Consider the following 15220-nt stretch of genomic DNA (forward strand, 5'->3'; position numbering starts at 1 on the left):
TGCTTCGATTTATCAAAGCAGCTGTTAGGGGCGTCCCTCACCTCCCTGTTTGGGGGCTGCCTGTTCTGCAGGAGCGAGAACCTCCCCTCCTTAGTTTTAGGCTAGGTGAGTTGAGTGGGTTCAACACAGCTGATAGATGAGCGGGAAGATTACAAATGCATACAAACGATATTCTTTTGCTGTTAAACCACCCCCACCCCCTTTTTTAAATTGTTGTACTGGGGGTACAAGTACATTGTGACATTTACAAAAGTTCTTACCATGTATCAGTAGAATTCACCCCCTTCTCCATCATTTTCCTTTATCCCCCTCTCCCCATTCCTGGAATAGTTTCCACAGGTCTCATTTTTCCATTTACTTACATGAGTACATAATATTTTCAGCATATTCACTCTTTTACACCCTTTCCTTCTCTCCTCCCCCGTTAAACCCATCTCAGTAATGCCGGAAGGAAGGGATTTTCTACAGACATCTAGCTACCTTGGAAAAAGAATAGTGTATACCAAGCATTGGTGACTTGGCACAAGCATGCTTCTGCCCCCAAATCGAGCACTTAATGTCCCTCTCTTATTCCACTGAAGTTTTGCGTAGTTACTGAGTGGTGGAGCTGGGGGAACCCCTCGAAATAACCTCTTGTTTATCAGGAGCCCTTGTGTTCTGGTCTCTTACTTTCCAGGCTCCCGGTCTTTCTAAAGTCTGCAGGTGTGCTTGCCTCTTCTCATCTTGCTCTACATGCTTTTGTGAAGTGCATAACGGCGTGGGTCTTGGGTGTGATGGGGGTGGGGATGGGACAAGAGTGACATGCACAAATGCACATTTATGTTCCATATTTTCACAAAAGATTTCATTCATGGACATGAGTTCCCCAGGCAAACTCCAGATGTAAAAAAAAAAAAAATCTCATGTTGCCATGTGACTTGAACAATAAAGGGATCTACAAAGTGCTATGGGATCAGAGAAGAGAACTTGAGAGGTTTCTAGGTTCATAGTATCTATGAACATGTTTTTAAAAAACTGTTAATTTGGGGCCTTAAAGGTTAGTTCAATCCAACTTCAATTTTTGATCCTCCGTTCCTTATCCCACCCCCTTTTTACAACCAAACCTCACTCTTATTTTACTTTTGGAATGAGCCCCCTGTGATTGTGCTGCGTTTTAGTTACTGATTTAAGGGACCTCCTCCAAGGCCTCAGATGTGCACTGACAATGGCAAACCAGTCAGCGCCTTCTTCCTGACCCATGGTCCAACAAACCAATCAGGGGCCTTTTGAGGGCAGCTTTTCTGTGAGCTCTTTCCTGGAGTTCAGTGTAGAGCTGGAATTTCTGATTACCAACCTTGCAGTTGAGTCCTCCCAAGGCCAAAGCCATCACAAAGGAAAGCAGAGAGCCAGATAAAGAGAGATGCACGAGCCATGGATGCAGCCAGCTTTAAGCCCTTAGGGTTCCCCAATGTATTGAAACCAAAGTCTTAGGCCCCCAGCCCAACTCCAGGGGTTCACATGTCAGGTCCAGCCACTTGCCCCAACACACCAAATAAAGAGATGAGTAATGATGAAGACGGAGAAAGATTTATTCTGCTGCCCCGGCACTTCAGGAAGAGGCAGGGTATTCAGCCTGTCTTTGGAGTATAGGCATGAGCTTTTGGGTTAAACAGAAAAAGAACTGGGGCAGGGGGTGAAAGGTATGCATAATTACTAAATAGTTCTAGTCAGCTGGGCACTGGTGGCTCATGCCTGTAATCCTAATTACTTGGGAGGCTGACATAGGGAGGATCCAGGTTCGAGGCAGCTTAGGATAGTTCTCCAGGCCACACCTTCAAAATAACAAGAGCAAAATGGACTGGAGGCATGGCTCAAGCAATTGAGCACCAGCTTTGCAAACACCAAGGCCTGAGCTCAAACCCCAGTCCTATCAAAAATAAGTAACTAAGTAAATAAATAGTCCTGGTCAAAGTATGGCCTGGCTGATTATTCTCAGGGATTTTGGAGACATTATGGCTAAGGGGATTATTGCTTTAGGGGAACAATCTGACCATGTTAAGCAAATCAGTGTTGCTTGGCAGGTGGAGACTGTAATGTTTTTTCTTGTAGTTTCCTCCTTCCTTTCTTGTAAAGATGTTATTGATCAGTCCTGTCCTCTCTAAATGCCAAGGTGTTTACAAAGTAACTATAGGGGAAAAGGGCTCAGAGCAAAGGTCACAGATACAAAATGGAGACAGAGATTCCAAACTTTTCTACTGCTTTTAGTTAATTCATGGGCCCAAGCAAGGAATCAGTGGTTTTTGCTGGGTGCCGGTGGCTCATACTGTAATCCCAGCTACTCAGGAGGCAGAGATTGGGAAGATTAGGTTCGAAGCCAGCCCCGGCAAATCATTTGCAAGACCCTATCTCAAAAAAACTTTCACAAAAAAGAGCTGGTGGAGTGGGTCAAGGTGTAGGCCATGAGTTCAAACCCCAATACCACAAAAAAAAAAAAGTCAGTGCTTTTCAGCAATAGGCAGTTTCTAAGTAATTGTTATGCTTTGATATATTATGCACTATTTTTTGTTTGTTTCTTTGAAACAGGGTCTTGCTATGTACCTAGACTGGCCTAGAACTTGAGATCTTCCTTCCTCCCCCTCCCAAGTGCTGAGATTAAAGGCATGTATCACCATGCCTGCCATTTTTTGTTTAAGCAATTTAGTTGGAGTTCTTTCACATGGAAAGAGCCCCAACTAACATATATTATATTTTTTGAGCTTGGTTGAGTTATTTATTCCCTAACCTCAATTTCCTCATCTGTTAACTGGGGAGAGTAAGATAGACCTCCCAGGTAGCTGTAAGATTTAATGAACATTCAAATTTATACTTAAAATAGGATTGCTATTAGTGATATAAAAATTATAGTGGGGGAGACATAGGATTTATTTGCCTTGCAAACAGTGCTTGTGGTTACAGAGGCCCTCTTATGATTGGCCCTCCCAGGATCTGCAGTTATAGGTTGGGAATCACTGCTCCAGAGGTACCTTCTGAGCAGGGCAACAGGTACTTCCCTGTGCCCCTTCAATCTAGTGCATTCTTTCTCTAAGAGCATAGTCATATTGCACGGTCGGTCCTCCCATCCCATTCCTACCTTAACTGGCCTGAGTATAGGTTCATTCCAAGCAAGATCCCCATTCCCTATTTCACTGATTCCAACCTTGCTCAGGAGGTGGAGTGATTGGAGATTATTTCTGTTGTAGAACCAGGAACACCCTTACCAACAGGAACTATGGCTGTCATTTATTCACATGGAATACAATCGCAATTTGTCAGGGAAAAAAAGATGCTAACTGCCTGAGAGTTGGTGAGTTTTTCCTTTAACATCCCTCTACTAGTACTAATTCACTTCTTACCTGTGAGTTTCTAAGAGCAGAGAGGTTGTCAGGAGCTAAAAAGTCTAAGCTGTGAAAAAAATTAAAGGTAAAATCATAAATCTACTAGTTTATTTTATTGTAGACAAACTGCAAAGTAATTTCCTGGGAACCATTGTCCCAGTACAGTGATTCCTAGAAGGGATTTCCAATTTGTATTATTTTTCAAATAATTGTTTAAATACTTGATACAAATACATGATATAAAATTCAAAATGTATACACAAAAGTATACATACATGTGTCACTGCAGCCTCCCAGTTGCCCTCCTTTAAGGAAACCACCATTATCAGTATCTTGTTTGTCCCTCCAGAGATATTCTATGGTAGCACTGTCCATCAGAACTGTAATGATGATGTAATCCCAGCTGCTCAGGAGGCAGAGATCGTGAGGATCACAGTTGGAGGCCAGACTGGGCAAAAAGTTAATGAGCCCCCCATCTCAGCAAATAAGCTGGGTGTGGTGGTTGGTACCTTGGTCCCACCTTAATGGAAGGCATAGGTAGGAGGATTGCAGTCAAGGCTGGCCCCAGGCAACAAGTGTGAGACCCTATCCAAAAAGCTGGGTGTGTGGGTTTAAGTGGTAGAGCCTAGCAAGTGCTAGGTTCTGAGTTCAAACCCTTGTACTGCTGAAAAGAGAATCATAATGATGAAAATGGTATACCACTGCTGTTCCATATCATAGCCACTAGCCAGTGGCTATTGAGCGATGGAAATTTGGCTAGTGTGACTTAGGAGCTGACTTTTTAAATTTAATTTGTATTAACTTAAATTTATATTTAAATATTGATATGTAACTAGTGATTACTATATTGGGACACCCAATTTTGTACAGATAATACACAACACACAGTCTCGTATGACACACATTGTACTAGCCTTGCTTCATTCACTTACCAATGCCTATGTACCATGGAGATAGATTTTTTTAAACATCTGTTGTAATTCATGAGGGCAATCTTGGAGAGCCATGGGCCATCACTTTTTACAACAGGCTCCAAAATCTCCAACATATATAACTAAGACACCTCACAGCACTCCTAGGTTCCCCATCCCTGCACTTTAACCAGCTTGGGTTTGAGAGGGCTTGATATTGAGTAGTCCGTTTTGGGGACTTGCAGGAAAATTTACCATGAGTCACTGCCCTAAAATACATTCTCCACCCACATGGCCTGTGCCTGATGATGGTGGCATTCTTTAGGGTTCATCACAGCTCTCTGATTCTCCTTTAAAAACCAAAGTCTCTGGGGAAGACAGCAATTAAGGTAGAATGTCTGGGTCTAAACCTTGCTTTTGCCCGATGAGAGTGGCCAAGGGGCTTTGAGGAGCATGGGGACTTTGTTGGGGAATCTCAGTGCGTTGAGCCATGTGGATCCCTGACTAGGTTTGTGCCTTTATTTTTTATAAGCCCACACTGCTATAACCATCTGATTCTTTTTTGTTGTTTATTCACTATTTTTTAAATTTTTTTATGGCACTGGGGTTTGAACTCAAGGCCTCATGCTTGTTAGGCAGGTGCTCTGACAGCTTGAGCCATTCAGCCAGATTTTTTTGTGATTTTTTTTCAAAATAGGGTCTCATGAATTATTTGCCCAGGGTGGCTTTGATCTCTGCCTCCTGAGTAGCTAGGATTACAGATGTGAGCCACTGGCACCCAGCTGGTTTTTGGTATTTCAGGTGTTGAGAATCTTTTCCATTTCAAATGGTCCCTGGAGATAGAAATTTTACTAATCTGTTTTGGTGTTTATCCTTTTCTTCTGGAGGTCCTTGTGGGAGGCAGTAGATCCAGTATTTGGTGTCAGACACATCTGGGTACAGATCTGAGCTCCAAAGGGCACAATCCCTTTAGTTTGTGGGACAATAACTATTTGCTGACCTCCAGTAAGTCAGTCTATATTGCATACTGAATCACATAGAGAGGCTGAAGGAACAGACTGAAATGCACTCAGCAATATTCCTGAGTCATCCCTAAAGCAGGGCTTGTGTTACACACTGGTGGGAAGGGGGCAGGAGCTGTGTGGAGAGGAAGGAGATGTGGTTCTTGCCTTGTCGTGGTTCCTCAAAGTGATCTCAAAGAGAACAGTGACTGAGTCCCTTCCTTCACTACATTGTGTTTCCAGGTGACTGCTGCAAGAGCAGGCCCAGATTGCATAATCTACAAACCAGGGCTCATCACACACTGAATTACTAGCCCCAGTTTCTTGGCCCACATGGCATCCATGATCTCATTGTGGGTGAACTGTCCTTGCCTGTCCCCTGGCTTTGGTCTTGCCCTGTGGCTTGCTTTGGCCAGTGAGATGAAGTAGAAGTGAAAGTGCTGTTCCAAGTGTTGGCTTGCAGAGGCCTCACGAGCATCTGCTGGTCTTCAGTGGACTTCCTCCTTCACAAGAGAGGAGCATCTCCTCTTAATTACCACCTCTCCACCCTGAGTGCAGAGTGAGCACAGGTGGACGGAGCCACAGGGACAGATGGAGCCAACCAGCTAGCACAGCATTAGAACACAGCTACATTAGCCAGCTACAGACCTGCAAGGGCCATTCTAATCCCCGAGTTACACGGCATCACTGCAGCATAGCTAACCCATTCCTTATTATTTATTTATCTATTTATTTATTTATTTGGTGGTACTGTGAGCCAAACTCCCAGTTCTTTTGCTTTTAGTTTTACAATTTGGTCTTGTGCTAACTTTGCCCAGGCTGGTTTTGAACTCTGATCCTCCTACCTCTACCTCCTGAGTAGCTGGGACCATAGTTATGCCACCGCATTCAGCCTAACTCATTGTTTTTTTTTTTTTTTTTTTTTTTTGGTACTAGTGTTTTGAACTAAGGGCTTCACACTTCCTAGGCAGAAACTCTACTGCTTGAGCTATGTGCCTAGTCCTTTTGCATTAGTTATTTTTTTGGATATGCTTTTGTGGTTTTGCCTGGGCTAGCCTGGACCATGACTCTCCTAATTATACCACCACTTAGCTGGGGTCAAAGGTATGTACCACCTTACCTGGCTTGTTTGTTGAGATGGGGTCTTGCTTACTTTTTGCTCTGGCTGCCTTTGAACCACAAATCTTTTACCTCCTGTGTAACTAGGTAGGATTACAGGTATAACCACCACACTCAGTCCTCTAACCCATTTCTTTTAGTAGATTGTAAGTTCAGCTGTTGCAAGAGAGACCCAACACACAGTGGGTTAGAAAGAAAGCAGTTTATTGAGTTCTCATGTAATAATCCAATTAAGAATCCCAGGGTTAATTTGGTGGTCCACACTGTCAGGAGCCTAGGCTCTGTCTACTTATTGCTCTACCTCATGTAGATGAGGGCGTGACCCTCAAGAAGAGAAAAGGGGAATGAGGTGCAACTCAGTAGTAAATGCTTACCTAGCAGCGTAAGGCCCTAGCTTCCTCAAAACAACAGCAACAAGCAAAACAAAACAGGAGGAAGTGTCTTGAGGCCCAAACAGAAGTGCCAAGAGCAGCTCAAGTGGTGGCTTTCTGTGTTATAATGTTGGAAAGAGGGTTTGACGCCACACCGTGGAGGGCTTGAGCTTGTAGAGCTGAAGGACTTTGAGACTTTGACCTCTGAATACTATGGAGGCTTCATATAAATGAGGGCTATACCCTCATCTTGTTATGGTATGCTAGGTCAGACAAGAAACTAGAAGCCACTCTGGATGTTTCAAGAGGATACTGCAGTAGTTAGGGCAGCACACAAAGGCTTCCTCAGATAGGTCCCCTTTGTCTCTACAGTTGACTCAGGAGGGAAGGTTTGTAGGTTGGAAGGGAAGCACTAATGGCCTATACAAAATCTCTTTTGGCTTAAAATATCCAGAGTGCCTTCAAGTGTCTGAGGTAATATGACAGAGTAACAAATAACATATATTTGGTTTCTGCCCAGAGTTCCTGATACAGAGCTCCTAAAAACTTTGGAATTTTTGGGTGATAGGAGCATCTTTTGTTTTAATGAAGCAACTTTTGGTGGACTTCTGGTTGCAGGCACACTCAGACCTCTTACTCTTCACCCTGTTTGCTTGAGGGACTAGTGACAGCAAAATCCTGGCTACCTCTGCCTTGGCTAAGGAACAACTTTTGCTGGAGCCAGTCAAAGCCCTATGTGAAATGAGTATTCTTCCCACCTCTGGCAGTTTCCTCACAGTTAGACCAGGGGATCTGAAGAGATGAGTTCTAAGTTCTCCCCTTGTTCTCAGACCCTCACTAAAACACTTCCAGACCTATATTTACCTTGAGGAGCCTTCTCTATCATCCTCTGTTGCTATTCTGTGGGAATAAATCTGTTTTGGAAGAAAGCACAATCATGATTATCCACCACAACGACCACTATCTCCAAATCTGTATCCATTCCTTTCATTTATTTTAAGTCTTATCTACCCAGTGAGGTATGTTTTCTGAACACAGGAATTCTATTCTGTTAATAGTTCTTTTTCTCTTCCACAGTACCTTGGAATCTTGCATGCAGCTGGCACTTAACACATTGTATTGACTGTTTTAGATAAAATTCAGTAGATAATTCCCAATAAAAATCCTTCAAATAGAAAAAGGAAACATTCTTAACTTGATTAAAAAAAATCTACCAGAAACCAAAACAACAGTGTTGTTTTAAAATCAAAAAACAAGAGTAAAATGTTTCTTATTATTGCTTGGAGACACTGCTGTTGAGGAGGTCCCAATCAATGCAATAAGGAAAATAAATGGGGTATAAACACTACAAAGGAAGGGACAAAATATTATTTGGATGTGAAATGATGGACAGCCCAAAAAGCCCAAGAGAATCAACTAAACTTTATTGGAAGTAATAGGAGAATTCACCAAGGTGGCTAGATACAAAATAAAGAGATCAGGCCACACTCCTCAATAGCTTTCCTATGTGCCACCAGTATGAATTAGAAAAATGGAAGAAAGATCCCATTTACACTAGCAATAAAGATGTAGAAAGTCCTGCAGAATAAACTTAACCAAAGATGTAGAAGATTTATGTGATTAAAACTCAGGGTAGGGCATGGTGATTCATGCCTGTAATCCCAGCTACTCAGAGGGATTAGAGGATCATGGTCCCAGGCTGGCCCCAGCAAAAACATGAGACCCTATCTCAAAAACTAAGCATTTGCCTGGCAAGTGTGGGACCCTGAATTCAAATCCCAGTACAAAAACAAAACAAAAAACAAATGCAACCAAAAAACCCTCCCCTGGAGGATGTTAAGAGAATGAATTCATGGTAATAAGCAGTACAGACTTTATGGTCAGAGAAATTGGAGGTTTTTTTTTTTCTTTGCCTTTGGTTTTGCCACTGGATCCTTAAACGATCTCCTTCATTTGTAAAACAGGTTTAATGAGATCTTCCTCACAGGGTTTTTGTGAGGATTAGGTCAGATGATCTGTGGAAAACTCTTTGTCCTATGCCTAGCATCCATAAATGCTAAGATTGCTATGGCATCAGAGGCAAAATCTACCAAAGGTTCCTGCCCATGGTATCAGGCTTACAATGCTCTTTTCCACCACAAAACTATAAACGTATTGCCTGTGTTTTCTCCTAATACTTTTTTATACTTAGTTTCTCTCCCTCTCTTGCTCTCAGAGCTTGCACTCTCCCTCCCTCCCTCCCTTCCTGTCTCCCTCTTTCCGAAATATGTTTGTTTAAGGTGAAAGGTAGGAATGTTTTGTTACTTGCTCCCAAACAGTTACGCAGCTGTTCTACTACCATTTGTTCATTTTCTCCCACTGACTAGACTATTAGAAGGTGACATTTCAAAAGTCTTAGGCTAGGAGTGTAGCTCAGTGGTAGAGCACATACATGGTTACACATGCAAGGCCCAGGGTTTAATTCCCAGCACGCACGAGGGCACACACACACACACACACACTCACACACACTCCTTGGTAATACCTAGTCTGTCTGTTGCTGGACTCTGTATGCTACTGTAAATAAATATTGCATTGTGTTATTCCTCATTGTGGAGTTGACATAATGCTTATCTCTTCCTTTGACTGCCATTACTTTCTACTGCAGGTAAAACACTGCAGGCTTCCTGTCCTTTCAGAGCTTATTATTTAAGCAGGCAAAGGAAATAATGAAAACACAAATAAATACAAATACAGGTTGAACTGTACATAAAAATTAAAAGCAGTACAGGAGTTTATAGAATTTTCAAGAAAGGCCATAGCCACTGGGAAATGCAGAGGGTACTGCCTGTGCAGTGGCCAGTGATCATCTTCCCAGAGGTCTTCACAAACTAACCCCATGCTGGTCCCTGACTCCTAGATACAAATTAGACTCTGTCATCTTTGGATTGACCCAAATTCAAAATGCCATGTAATGGCTTGACAGTGAGAAATACTATTCCACAGCCAGAACACCATGTACACCATCAAGGAATTACCTTTCTCTAGAGAGTGAGAAAATCCCTTTGGTTTTCAGTTTGTGGGTTTGGAATCTATTACAAAGACAACACATATTCTGGAAACCTGAATGAATTGTGGTCCTTACCTCAATGACACAGAAAATTATAATTGAAATCATCACTACTATGGTCATAGATACTGCCAAGATGAGTTTGTTCTTATAACCATATCCTGGAACTTCTTCTGTAAGCTAAAAAAATAATAATTTTTGTTAAATACGGAAGAACTGGGAAGGATGAAAAGTATTTAAAACCCCATTCCTTCAGGTGAGTAGCTTGTGGTTTCTTAAAGAACACACCAAATGTAGTATGTTACATGCCTTATTAATTTGCTTTTTTTTCTACTAAATTTTATCTGTTTCAGGTCCACTTTACTCTCCAAAGGAGAAAAGTGGGGGACACTGTCTTGGCCTCATAACTTTGCACTGGACTAGAGCCCCTGTTCTTCCTGCTGCAGTTGGCATATCCTAAACAATGGGAAAATCGGAGTCTTATGTTTTATAGATTTGCTCACCTCACTTGATTCCTGCCCCTTCTTTTCACTCTGAACTTCTTTGTTGTCACTGATGTAGTCCTCTGTTTTCCGCTGGTCCATATCCCAGTCAGTTCTGGACACACTGGGTTCTTGCTGCTTACTAAGAATCTTCATCAGGTAGCCTGTTCTGAGCATGAGCTTAGAACAGGCCCTTGAAAATTCGGCTTCAGAGCAGTCAATTCTCATGTTCTGTATCATGCGAGAAAGAAGTGTTTTCACATTATAGTTGGGGATGAGGAACTGAAGCTGCTGGATTAGCTTTGATTCAAGATGGTCAATCGGGGGTAGCAATGTGCTAAGGAGATTTTTGGGCTTGGTGGGTGAGTCAGTGCCCATGCTGGGGTATTCCCATTGTATCTCACTGGTTTGTTTCACAGTTGGTATTTCATCAAATGCACCCACACTGGAATCTGCATCAGCAGCATCTTCCTGGTTTGTGGCATCAGAGAGAGTTTCTTCTGGCTCATCAGTGTTTGCCACAAGAGCATTTCCTTCAAAAGCACTTCCTTCAGTCTGTTTTTGCATAGGACTGTCCTCTGTAATGGGTTCTGCAAGAGCATATACATCTGAAAAAGGGTTGTTCTGAGAACTCAGGTCTCGCAAAGATGAAAAGGACCTTCGTGAAGGGGAATTTATGAGGCTCCTCACTGCAGAGAATTGAGGGCCATGTGCAAGCAGCATGTTCAAGCGTGACTTTTTCTTTCTGAACTTGGGTATTCTATGGACCACATGAGAGCCTGTTTGATGGTAATTTTTTCGATCATATGTGATTGGTTTAGAAGCCTCCATGTTTCTAACTCTAGCACTTGCCTCTTCTAAAACAAACATGGTGTAGGTTAAGTCTTTTGCTTTATTTCTGACCTTAGGTAGTGGTTTTGCAATGGTGGGCATGAAAGCCCTGTCCACCGAGTATGGACTTAGGAAAGAAGAGACAGTTGCCTTCTGTTCTTTTGTGAGTGAGGGCTCTGTTTGGAAGGTGAACTCCTCTGATATCCTGGGCTCCTGTACCATGTGAAGCTGCTCCAGCTCCCTTAGGGGTGGTCTCTTATCCCTTCTTTCTGCAGCAATATTCTCCATAAGAGGTGGGGCACTTTCCTTCCCCCAGATGCTCTGTTTCCTCACTTCCTTGAAGGGCCTTTTCTGTTTGCCTTTTGGCCCCTTGAGGACTCTGTTCACACTCTGCAGCCTTTTCTCTACAGACTCTGCCAGGCTGTTTTCTTGTGGTTGGGCAGTGTCCATTTTCCTTTGAAAGATTTGGCGTTTAGATTTGGGACCTAAAAGGCTGGGCTGCATAAACATGGCTGTTTTTTCTTTCTTTTTAACCTCATCAATTTTTTCCTGAATTTCTGCACCTAACAAATTTTCCAGAAAATAGAGCTTGTTCAGTTTATTTTTGTAAGCTGAGTTGTTTGAAGACCGTTTAAGAGGGGGGTCTCCTTGTATCATTTTTCAAATTACCAGGAAAATTATTTCCATTTTGCACACTGGAAAAAAGCAGTTTAATGAATGGTAACAATTTTGATTCTACCTCTTCTAGATTTCCCTGTGAGAAAAATGGCAAAATGTAATTTAGTTCACTAATGAGATCACTTTCATCATTAAAGTCTGGCTGCTCATTTATGAAGCCAGAAAAGCTGACACCGTTTTGGTCCTCATATCCCCTTTCTGGTTCAATAGTCAGCTCAGTGCTTGTCCTCTTCTTCCGGGTCTGTAACACCTTCATGAATTTTCCTTCTGTGTTCCCTATAGATGCTTCTTCAACTGTCAAAAAAACCAACAAAAACAACAACAAAAAAAAACTGCTGTTGATAAGGGAAGACTGGTGGACAGTTTTGTTTTTTATCAGTTCATTGCCATATATCATAGTCAAATAAAGTAGGGGAGGCAAGTATTTGAGTGACATTTAAAGGGGAGAAAAATAAGCTCAAACATAAACCTATGAAATGGCAACAAAAAGAAAAAAGACATCTTTGACAAAGTAGCTATCTACTCAGAATACTCCATAGTATGAAATACAGGAACTCTATTTAGGACAGCCAACTGCCCAATACTCAATAAAATACTAAGACTGGAAGACAAGTATTTTCCTTCTCAGCAAACCTGTCTTTACTTTCACAATCCCCACACTGTCCTGTCTGACACAGAGGGACAACAAAACTTCTTCTCTCAATCCCCCTTCCCCATACTGTGTTCTTACTACCATCACAGAGGATCATGATGAAGGACAGTCCTATGAGGGGAGCATTCTTTCTGCTAAGAAGTCCTCAGCTGGCCCTGTCCTCCTCCACTACCCATCTAGTTCCTTTGCTTGTGCTCTGATCCCATGTACCCTAACCCACATGAACGAAGACTCTACAGCAAACAAAAACAAAAGCACTATATCACTCCTGGCTCTTTCCTTATATTTTGGCAGGGAGCTGGGATGTAGGTTAGGAAATTTTTAGTTTTCCTGACTGTATGTCTATGTGCAATGTGCAACAGATCTGTAGAGTAACAGCAATTGCTGGGGAAACATGTCCTGAGGTCTTAAATGCCTGAGGGAAAAGCTACTTTTTCCCAGTGTCTGCACTGCTTTCATTTCATTTCTAACACTTCCAACTTGGGAGCCATCCAAAGCTTCTGACTGCATGATGGTCAAGTGGACCATGGTGAAGTTAGACTTTTTTTTCCAAGGCAATTGAGAGTATTAGTGGTGGTGATGAGGGTTAGAGGAGGAGGGAAAGATGGTAAGAAAGGAAGAACGTGGGCTCCCGGAGAGCCCAGAACTGGGGGCAGAAGACCCAGGTATGGGGCTAACGTATTTGGTACCTGGGATCTTATTTCCTCACTGTAAAAGGAGATGAGAAAGTATATTTTGCCACCTCTGGGGGAGAAGGGAATAACTGTATTGAAAAATAAGCAACACTGGGTTCACGTAAGTCACAAAGTGCTCCTATTTTTTTGCCCCACTTCACTTGTAGGGCCCTGTTTCCAAGCTGTCAGGATATCAAAGCAGTGATATTTTGGGAGCCATGAAGTTAGTGCTAATGTTAAGACCTAATACACAGAGAAAGCCTCAAAAGCACCCGAGGGATCTGTGAATACATAGGAAAGCCTGAGATTGAGAGTGAGTTCAGAGTTGGACAGTCTAAGCCTGAAGAGCCCTCCATTAGGAGAGCAAGGCAGCAATTGCTAGTTACAGAATTAGAAACCCCCAGTCTCTATATAAAAGAACATCACTTATAATCTTTTTATAAAATTGCAAAAACAAGCAAAACCCACCTACACTTGTCCGAGAGGTCAGAGAGCACTCGAGACCTAACACTTATAAAAGCAACTTACAAACTACATGACACTATATGAATAGGGGATCACTGGATGTCAAAGCACCAAGCAGAGAGCACAGTACAGTGTGTTACCATTAATATCATTCCCTGCCTCTTCTAGGTCCTTGTCCATATGGAAGAGTTAAATTATATATTATAAATTATGTGACAACTAAGAATCTGATATTGAGCACAGGAGAAGTTCAGAAATTTAGGAAGTTTAACTCTGGGTGAATCAATAAAAGTAAAGCAATTATATTATTAGTTTAAAAATTTATGATCACTAGTTAAAAACTGAACATTAAAAATTAAAATATTTTTCTTAAGACAACATACTCATGACAATGTATGGTGTTTGTCAGACATTCATTGTCACAATGCAGCTTGACTGTCTTGCAGACAACTTCAGTATTATTTTAAAATTGGCAGAGGCAGCAGGCCATATGCCTAGGTAAGATCCCATAAATGGAAACACAGATAATTAAGTTAATGGAAAAGGGGTTACAAAGGGGTAGAAGAGGTAGGCCAAGGCTACCACAGGGCTGTGCAGAAAGAACTCTTGAGACAGCACATGACCTGGACAGGTTGGTAGGAGTCCAAATGTAAATTGCTGCTCTTGAATATTGAAAATAAACAGGAAGGAAGACAGGTGCCCAAATGAAGGATCAGTATGGTAGTGGTATGGTATGCCTTAAATAGAGTGTTAGAGATTAGAAATTGGTGACACTGCTCTGTAGTATCAATTAGAAGCATCGCCTCTCAACTCAACCCTCACTCTGGATTGGGAGTGCACAGGAAGGAGGCAGACTTCTATGATAAACTCCCAACATATGGAGTCACTTTCTCAATTCCCACTGGGAGTGGCAAATATTAGAAATTATTCTGGGCATTAAAAACAGCATAGCTTAATCCATATTGTGTAGTTAGAAAACAACATATCACATTGTACAAATCTGTACAATTTGAGCACACAAAAAAAAGAGGGCTAGGGATGCAGCTCAGTGGTAGAGGGCTTGTCCAGCATATATGAGACCCTGGCTTTGATGTCAGCATCAAAGAACTGTAAAGATGATAATAAGGTACAACATAAATAAGAAGAATCCTGTACCCATGGTGATACTCAAAAAAACAGGTTGAGGGTGGGCTGCACAATAATGCAAGCTAATAAATGTAGAAGGAATAGCTTCTTGGCCTTTTGGCTAAAATCAAGTGTAGTATCTGTTCTTATCAGTTAATATCTGATAGTCCTTTATCCAAGGACAATATATTAAATGGATTTTTGGAACAGGGAGATGGAATAGGAGCTTGCTCCATCCACTCCACACATCAACCTGATATTGCAGTATCTCCAGGAACAACAAAAAAAAAATGTAGAAGGAATGACAGGATTAGAAAAGCATCATTTTGTGAGCACCAAGTAATAACTGGTTTGAACAGGATTCTCACTGATGCACAGTTGGGTGAAAAGATGTTTGAGGGTAGCATCTTCACTGATCTCAAATTGCTACTCCACTGGTTATTTAGTAATTATCAAGCAATAACTTGAAGATCTTGAAGATGCCACTTCAATCAAATGATTAAAGAGCA

At 41.9% G+C, this 15220-nt stretch overlaps 1 long non-coding RNA gene and 1 other non-coding gene across 2 annotated transcripts; one reads left to right on the top strand and one right to left on the bottom strand.

Moving 5' to 3' along the window:
- Window positions 1-7537: 7537 nt before the first annotated feature.
- Window positions 7538-10441, bottom strand: LOC141413740 (uncharacterized). The gene is made up of 3 exons (XR_012438604.1): window positions 10308-10441; window positions 9880-9984; window positions 7538-7669 (listed from the first exon to the last, which is right to left on the bottom strand). It is a non-coding gene; the product is annotated as an uncharacterized lncRNA (long non-coding RNA).
- A 4371-nt stretch (window positions 10442-14812) lies between these two features.
- On the top strand, window positions 14813-15001 carry LOC141414201 (U2 spliceosomal RNA). Its single transcript, XR_012439279.1, has one exon. It is a non-coding gene; the product is annotated as a U2 spliceosomal RNA (small nuclear RNA).
- Window positions 15002-15220: the final 219 nt, after the last annotated feature.

The sequence above is a fragment of the Castor canadensis genome, chromosome 11 (assembly GCF_047511655.1).
Source record: "Castor canadensis chromosome 11, mCasCan1.hap1v2, whole genome shotgun sequence".
In the NCBI taxonomy this organism is placed as follows: domain Eukaryota; kingdom Metazoa; phylum Chordata; class Mammalia; order Rodentia; family Castoridae; genus Castor; species Castor canadensis.